This window comes from Acinonyx jubatus, chromosome A1 (assembly GCF_027475565.1).
Source record: "Acinonyx jubatus isolate Ajub_Pintada_27869175 chromosome A1, VMU_Ajub_asm_v1.0, whole genome shotgun sequence".
Taxonomy (NCBI): Eukaryota; Metazoa; Chordata; class Mammalia; order Carnivora; family Felidae; genus Acinonyx; species Acinonyx jubatus.
Window position 1 is genome coordinate 9,467,540 of NC_069380.1, and position 7,984 is coordinate 9,475,523.

The window sequence follows — 7,984 nt, forward strand, 5'->3', positions numbered from 1 at the left end:
TAAAAATTTAAAACTCACTGATTGGGCTCAAAAGCAGAATGGACATAACAGAGGGAGAGTCAGTCAACTTGAAGACAGAGCAATAGAAATGCTCCCATCTTAACAAGAGAGAATAGAGATTGAAAAAGAAAGAATACAACTTCAGGGTCCTGTGGAACAATTATACAAAGTCTCATACTTGTGTCATCAGAGTCCCAGAAGGACAGAAGAAAGAGTGTGATGTAGAAAAATACTTGAGAAATGTCTTTCTTTAAAACTTCCCAAATTTTCATGAAAAGATGCTCAACGTCGCTCCTCATCAGGGAAATACAAATCAAAACCACACTCAGATATCACCTCATGCCAGTCAGAGTGGCCAAAATGAACAAGTCAGGAGACTATAGATGCTGGCGAGGATGTGGAGAAACGGGAACCCTCTTGCACTGTTGGTGGGAATGCAAATTGGTGCAGCCACTCTGGAAAACAGTGTGAAGGTTCCTCAAAAAATTAAAAATAGATCTACCTTATGACCCAGCAATAGCACTGCTAGGAATTGACCCAAGGGATACAGGAGTGCTGATGCATAGGGGCACTTGTACCCCAATGTTTATAGCAGCGCTTTCAACAATAGCCAAATTATAGAAAGAGCCTAAATGTCCATCAACTGATGAATGGATAAAGAAATTGTGGTTTATATACACAATGGAGTACTACATGGCAATGAGAAAGAATGAAATCTGGCCCTTTGTAGCAACGTGGATGGAACTGGAGAGTGTGATGCTAAGTGAAATAAGCCATACAGAGAAAGACAGATACCGTATGGTTTCACTCTTATGTGGATCCGGAGAAACTTAACAGAAACCCATGGGGGAGGGGAAGGAAAAAAAAAAAAGAGGTTAGAGAGGGAGAGAGCCAAAGCATAAGAGACTCTTAAAAACTGAGAACAAACTGAGGGTTGATGGGGGGTGGGAGGGAGGGGAGGGTGGGTGATGGGTATCGAAGAGGGCATCTTTTGGGATGAGCACTGGGTGTTGTGTGGAAACCAATTTGACAATAAACTTCACAGATTGAAAAATAAATAAATAAAATAAAACTTCCCAAATTTAGCAAAAGGCATAAACCTGTAAATTCAAGAAGTTCAGCAAATCTCGAATAGGATACACCCGAGAAATACATGCCCAGACACATCATAATCAAACTGCTAAAAACTAAAAACAAACAAAAATCAGGAAAACAATCTGAGAAAAGGCAACGTATTATTTGCGGGGGAGCAACAATCAAATAAACGGCTGTGGAATTCGCATCTGGAACCGGAAGCCGGAAACCGTCGGGGGTGAGAAGGCAGCTGAAGAGCAGTGTGAATGTGCTGGAAGAAAAGCAATTGGCATCCACCAGCATTCCATATCCCAAGACAATAGCTTTCAGGAACAAAGGTAAAACAACAACAACAACAACAACAACAACAACAAAAGCATTCTCAGGGCGCCTGGGTGGCTCAGTTAGTAGAGGGTGCGACTCTTGATTTTGGGGTTGTGAGTTTGAGCCCCATGTTCGGTGTAGAGAGGAAAGAAAGAAAGAAAGAAAGAAAGAAAGAAAGAAAGAAAGAGGGAGGGAGGGAGGGAGGGAGGGAAGGAAGGAAGGGAGGAAAGAAGGAAAGACTGAAGGAAGGAAAGAAGGAAGGGAGGGAGGGAGGGAGGGAGGGAGGAAGGAAGGAGAGAGAAGAAGGAGAAGGAGGAAGGAAGGAAGGAAGGAGAGAGAAGAAGGAGAAGGAGGAAGGGAGGAAGGAAGGAAGGAAGGAAAGGAGGGAGGAAAGAAGGAAAGACCAAAGGAAGGAAAGAAGGAAGGGAGGGAGGGAGGGAGGAAGGAAGGAAGGAAGGAAGGAAGGAAGGAAGGAGAAGAAGGAGAAGGAGGAAGGGAGGAAGGAAGGAAGGAAGGAAGGAAGGAAGGAAGGAAGGAAAGAAGGAAAGACCAAAGGAAGGAAAGAAGGAAGGGAGAGAGGGAGGGAGGGAGGGAGGGAGGGAGGAAGGAAGGAAGGAAGGAGAAGAAGGAGAAGGAGGAAGGAAGGAAGGAAGGAAGGAAGGAAGGAAGGAAGGAAGGAAGGAAGGAAGGAAGGAGGGAGAAGAAGGAGAAGGAGGAAGGAAGGGAGGAAGGAAGGAAGATCTTCACACAAAATTACCCTGCATGCAGGAAGCTGGACTCAAAGGTTATGTACTATACCAGTTTCATTTATATGATACTTCCAGAAAGCTAGAACTATGGTTCTGGCGAATGGATCAGTAGTTTCTAGGAGCCGGGGGTGGGATGAGGGTGTGAATAAGGTGGGATAGCACGAGGGAATTCTGGGCTGATAAAGATGTGCGTATGCTGATTGTGATGGTGCTTACACAAATGTCTGCATACAGTAAAATGCACAGACCACTACAGCCACATACACGGAGTCGGTGTTGCTACCTACTAAATTTTCTTAAGTGGACAAAAATCGAGACGTTGGTCCCTACGAAATTTCGAGTCTTTGAGTGATACTCTAAGCTTCACCATCTCCCTTGGATGCGTGCTTGTGAGGGTCATCTCTGCGTCATGGCCACGGTCAATATCAGGCTGTTTCTGCTGCCCTTGCGGGCAACTAATACCTGAATTGACCTCTGCACCGGCCCCACTACCAGCTCAAGCACAGAGAATGTTACGTGCTTGAGCTGAACAAGGAGTAAAAAGTGAGGAGTCATTCTGTGGTACAGCCCTCTTGTTCTTCAAACACTGTAAAGCTGACCTCCCTTCAAACCTCCTCACAAACAAGAGAAAAACCCACTGGACTCCTCATGGGAGCACCAGCTTCTGAGTTTCCTTCCTAGCTGCCGCACCCACAAAAGTGCAGCAAATCCCCAGCAGGTCCGGAGCCTCTGTACCATTCTACCACTTTGCGGACGCGTGGACTATTTCTTTTATAACAGATAACCTTTCGGTCGAAGCAATAATTCTCCCCTGGCATCAGGTGGTTGGTATTGTTATTTTTGCCTTTGGCAGACCCATAGAAGGGAAAGGGAATCCGCATGTCTGCAGGGGAAGGAACAAGATAAAGACGAGACCTTTAGCACCAACACTGAAGTTTTGCATCATTTAAAAGTTGTGTGCGTGTGGCTCTCTCCTCCGCCCTTCCCCCCACGTAAGACGGGAAGTGTGCTTTACTAAGTTTTATGTCTGCAGAGACCTGCACAATGACAGACACATAGAGGCGCTCCTCTAACTAGGTTGCCAACTAGTGAATGGATGCCTCCATGACCGAATAAATGAACTCTGTGACTGATATGGGCAACGTCCTGCAAACCCATCAGATGGCCATGCTCCGCCCCGTTCAACTGTGTCTCTTGCCGTTGAAGGCAATGGGCTGTGGTGATCCAATGGCCTGGGACAGACAAGGGTGCCAACTGAAGGACCCGAGCTGGCAACAGGAAGACAGGAAAGCTGGGTCACCGCAGGTGGCTCACCATCCTGCCCCGACGGATTGGCATGAGAGGTCCATCTCTATGTCGAGCAGAAGGAAGGAAATAAGGAACAGAAAGCCGCATGGTGAAATACTCTACGTTCAACGTGCAACCCAAAACATCCTCTCAGGCATTTTCTGTTCCCTGTTGTTCCTTCCAAAAGCAACTGGTCTTCAGGGGCACCTGGGTGGCTCAGTCAGTGACGTTGTCCAACTCTTGATTTTGGCTCAGGTCATGATCTCACGGTGTCACGTGTTCAAGCCCCATATTGGGCTCCGTGCTGACAGTGCGGGGCCTGCTTGGGATTCTCTCTCTCTCTCCCTCTCTCTCTGCCCCTCCCCCGCTCATGCTGTCTCTGCCTCTCTCAAAATAAATAAACCTAAGAAAACATTGGGGAAATAAACGCACATATGTGTCGACGATTTTTATTAAAAAAAAGTGATTGGTGTTCAAATATGTTTAAGAAACACTCTGTATACTGTATCTCCTTCTTAAAGATGTACAATGTATATTTGCTTGATTAACAAGCCCTTAGTAAAGAAATACGTTTTACTTCAAAGTCCCTTAGTAAAGAAATATGTTTCACTTTTTAAAAGATTTAATTGAGGTATAATTAACATATGCACAGACCGTTAAGTGTTCAGTTCAATGAGTTTTGAGAATTGAATATTTAAATCTTCCACCAGCCAAAGCACGACATAAAACATTTCCATCACCCCAGAAAATGTCCCCATTTCTGTAAATCCCCTGTCCCTGTTCAGCAACAGCCAGTATCTGACTTCTTTCTCATCACTAAAGTCCGTATACTTCTTAGACATCAAAAAAAAAAAAAAAAAAAAAAAAAAACCCAAATCATGTTGCATAGATTTTGGGGGGTAGGATCTGACTTCTTTTGCTCAGTATGAGATTTTTGAGTTTCATCAATGCTGTTGTGGGTATCAATAGTTCATTCATTCATGATTTGTTTGTCCATTCTCCTTTCAATGGACATTTGGGCTGTTTCCAAGTTTTGACCGTCATGAATAGGGCAGGTATGAACATTCTTGTGCAAGAGTGTCTGGGGCCATATGTTTTCATTTTTCTTGGGTAAATCCTTAAGAGAGGAATTGTTAGGCCAGAGGGCAGACACATTTAACTTTATAAAAACTGCCAAACAGTTCTCCAAAGTAGTTGCACCTGTTAGCCTTTTTTAACTTAGTATTTCCTGTGTTCATTTGACCACAGACCCCCACCCCCTAACATCTGTAAAATGAGCAGGTAGGGTTAGATAGCTTTTCAGATTCCTCCTAGCTTTATGCGATGAGAAAATGGCCATACCTTTCAGGAGTGGAGTTATTTTGTCTTCTTTGTACAGATCTTGTAGGCAAAAGCCAATGAGGTGAAACCCAGGATGGCCAGAATTTAAAAGCCTGGGAGTAGAGAGAAGACAGCACTGAGTCCAGTGGGTGGGGAAAAGAGGTGCTGGCAGATAGTTATCTGGACAGAGGCATGAAAAAAGATTTTTAAGCCACAGGGAATTGTGATACCAAGGTTAGAAACAATTAAAGCAGAGGCAATGGCGTAGAGCGACCCCCCCACAGCGTTTAAGAAGTTTCTCCGGTCCAAGGACATCACTAATGACAAGATATTAAGAAAACTCTTCAGGGTGCCTGGGTGGCTCATTTAAGCGTCCAACTCTTGATCCCGGCTCAGGTCATGATTTCACGGTTCATGAGTTCGAGCCCCACGTCGGACGCTGCGCTTACGGCGCGGAGCCTGCTCAGGATTCTCTCTCTCCCTCTCTCTGCCCCTCCCCCACTCTCTTTCTCTCAAAAATAAACATTTTTAAAAAAGAATCGATTGCTGTACGGCTACCACCCTCCATAGGTTTTTCAAATTTCTGCACATCTTGTGTAGAAAAACTAACCACCCCTTATTCTGGACTTTCTTTTGAGGGACGTTTATGTAATGACCAGCCTTGAGGAAAAGAGACAGTGTCTCCTTCTGGAGCAAAACGCAGGCTTGTTTGTATCCTTGGAAGAGAGAGATAATGTCTACCTCTGAAGCAAAGGGCGCATACGCTTACTGCCCTTTAAAAAGGATTCGGGCTTCTGAACCTCAGGATTCCTCTCCTGAAATGCAACCCATTGCACATGCAGGTATAATCCGGGCCTCTTTGCATTGTTCTCTGGAAATTGAGGTTTGGGGAATCAGTATAAAGAACAAGGCTGATAGTCCGTCTACCGGTCTGGCCATGAGTAACAAACTGTCCTTCTCTGACCCAGCAGACTCTTGTCTTCACCAGTGGCTACTGGTGAAACTGTAGCAGGCTAACTTTTAAGTGTGATGTAGTATAAGATCTTGGTCCCTTCAAAATTCTTGACCGTCACATGTGAACTTCTTGAGTAGCAGTAGCAAAAATTCTTCCTCCACGCTTTTCTGAAGTCTAATTTGTAAACAAGGGGAATCGATTCTAACCTCAGGAGATTTTTTAAAAGAACAGTTCAAGAAATTAAGGATTGCTTAATATGCTGTTAATTTCCAAACTCAGGGGCTCTGGGGCAAGTATTTTGCCACACTTTTTAGGAAGTTATTTTGCTGGCACCAGCTGGGGGAGAGACAATTCCTTTGTTCTAGGAGCCCATACACTAAGGCTTCTCTCTCAGATCCTGTATCACAAAGAAGAGAATCAAACTCAGCCTCAGCTGCCAGAATCACTAGTGTTGTCCAAGGGCAAGGGTCTCTGCTGCTTCTTCCGTTTCAAAGGGGAACTGGCTCACTGCTCCCACGGCAGCCCTGAGAAGCGCACGTTCCCTCTGTGGCTTCTGAAAGGGAGAGGACAATTGTCCCTCCACGCTGCAAACAGTTGGAGAACCCTTAAATCTCCAACCAGAAAACAGAGGCTCCGTGGCAGGAGCCTCTTTTTCCCAACTTGCCAGGGTTACGCCTGTTGTTCCCCGTTTGGAGCGTAAATTTGTCGTCCTAGTCAAAGAAGTCAGGAAGACTCTTCCCCTCTTTAATTCCAACTCTCACTGCACACAGTCACCTCCTCCTACATTCCAGCCACTTCTTCACTGAACTCATCTTTGGAAATGATTAAAGTCAAATGAGTGCTCCCCACAACCACTACCATTGTCACGCGAATTTCATCCACCTCGAAAATCATGACCTTCCCTTACACCTTTCTCTGAAGGACCAGGATTGCACCCATCCTGGGGAACAGCCCCCTTCTCTACTCTGAACTCAGTGACTGTCTTCTTCACGGCGTTCATTCCCACCTTCAACCATCGGACCAGATGATTTCACGACATTCTTTCCACATCTAGTATCTCTCATTTATTGCTCCCTATTCATTTATTCACTCCCCTTAAAACAGGCACATACCACCCAAAATTGACATTGACCCTACATGTTCCTCCCCTTCTAATACGACCTCCTAAAGTGTCCAAGTACAAGTCAATTCACTTCTAGCTAATTCCCAGGGTGTAGTTTATCTGTGTGTGCCACAGAAGCCGTGTTCTTAATAAGGTCCCTAAAGACCCACTCATTTCAAATCTGATGAGTATTTCCCCTCCCTCTTCCTCATTGACCTTTATCTGAGGACGTGTGGGGGGTGGGGGTGTGCACTCATGCACCCGCCTGCAATTTATTGGTCCTTAACCTTGTTATGCCTGGTAAACTATTAAAATGAACTATGCTTAGCACACTGTATGTCATGCATTCTATTCTACATAGTATAGTCTACATAGTACATTGGTCTTATCAGGCTACCGTATCAAAAAAACCATAGACTGGGGGCGCCTGGGTGGCTCAGTCGGTTAAGCGGCCGACTTCGGCTCAGGTCATGATCTCACGGTCCGTGAGTTCGAGCCCCGCGTTGGGCTCTGTGCTGACGGCTCAGAGCCTGGAGCCTGTTTCCGATTCTGTGTCTCCCTCTCTCTGACCCTCCCCCGTTCATGCTCTCTCTCTGTCTCAAAAATAAGTAAACGTTAGAAAAAAAAAACTAAAAAAAAACCCATGGATTGGGAGTCTTACACAATAGACATTTATTTTTCTCACAGTTCTGGAGGCCGAGAAGTCCAAGATCAAGGTGCCGGAAGGGTTGGGGTCCGGTAAGAGCTCACTTGTTGGCTTGTAGCTGGCTGCCTTCCCCCTGTGTTCTCCCCTGGCCTTTCCCCTGTGCAGGGGAAGGGGAAAGGAGTGAGGATTGCTAATATTTCTTCTGCTTTTCATAAGGACACTTGTCCTATCAAGTCAGGTCTCCATCCCTATGTCCTTAATTACCTCCAAGGCCCCATCTCCACCTCGAGTGGTGTTTGGGTTCAGGACTTCAAAGTACGAATTTGGCGAGACACAGTGTGGTCCGTAACAATAGGATGCAAAGCACACACGAAACAATTACAGAGCGGCAAGGGGAAAAATAAAGGTCACGGCTAAAGGCAGAATGCTGGCTATTATCTGTAGAAACAAGGAGCACATTGCAAATACAGAGGTTGTTTTATTCATATTTTAAATAAGCTCTTCTAGCTAACATGCTGATATCTTGT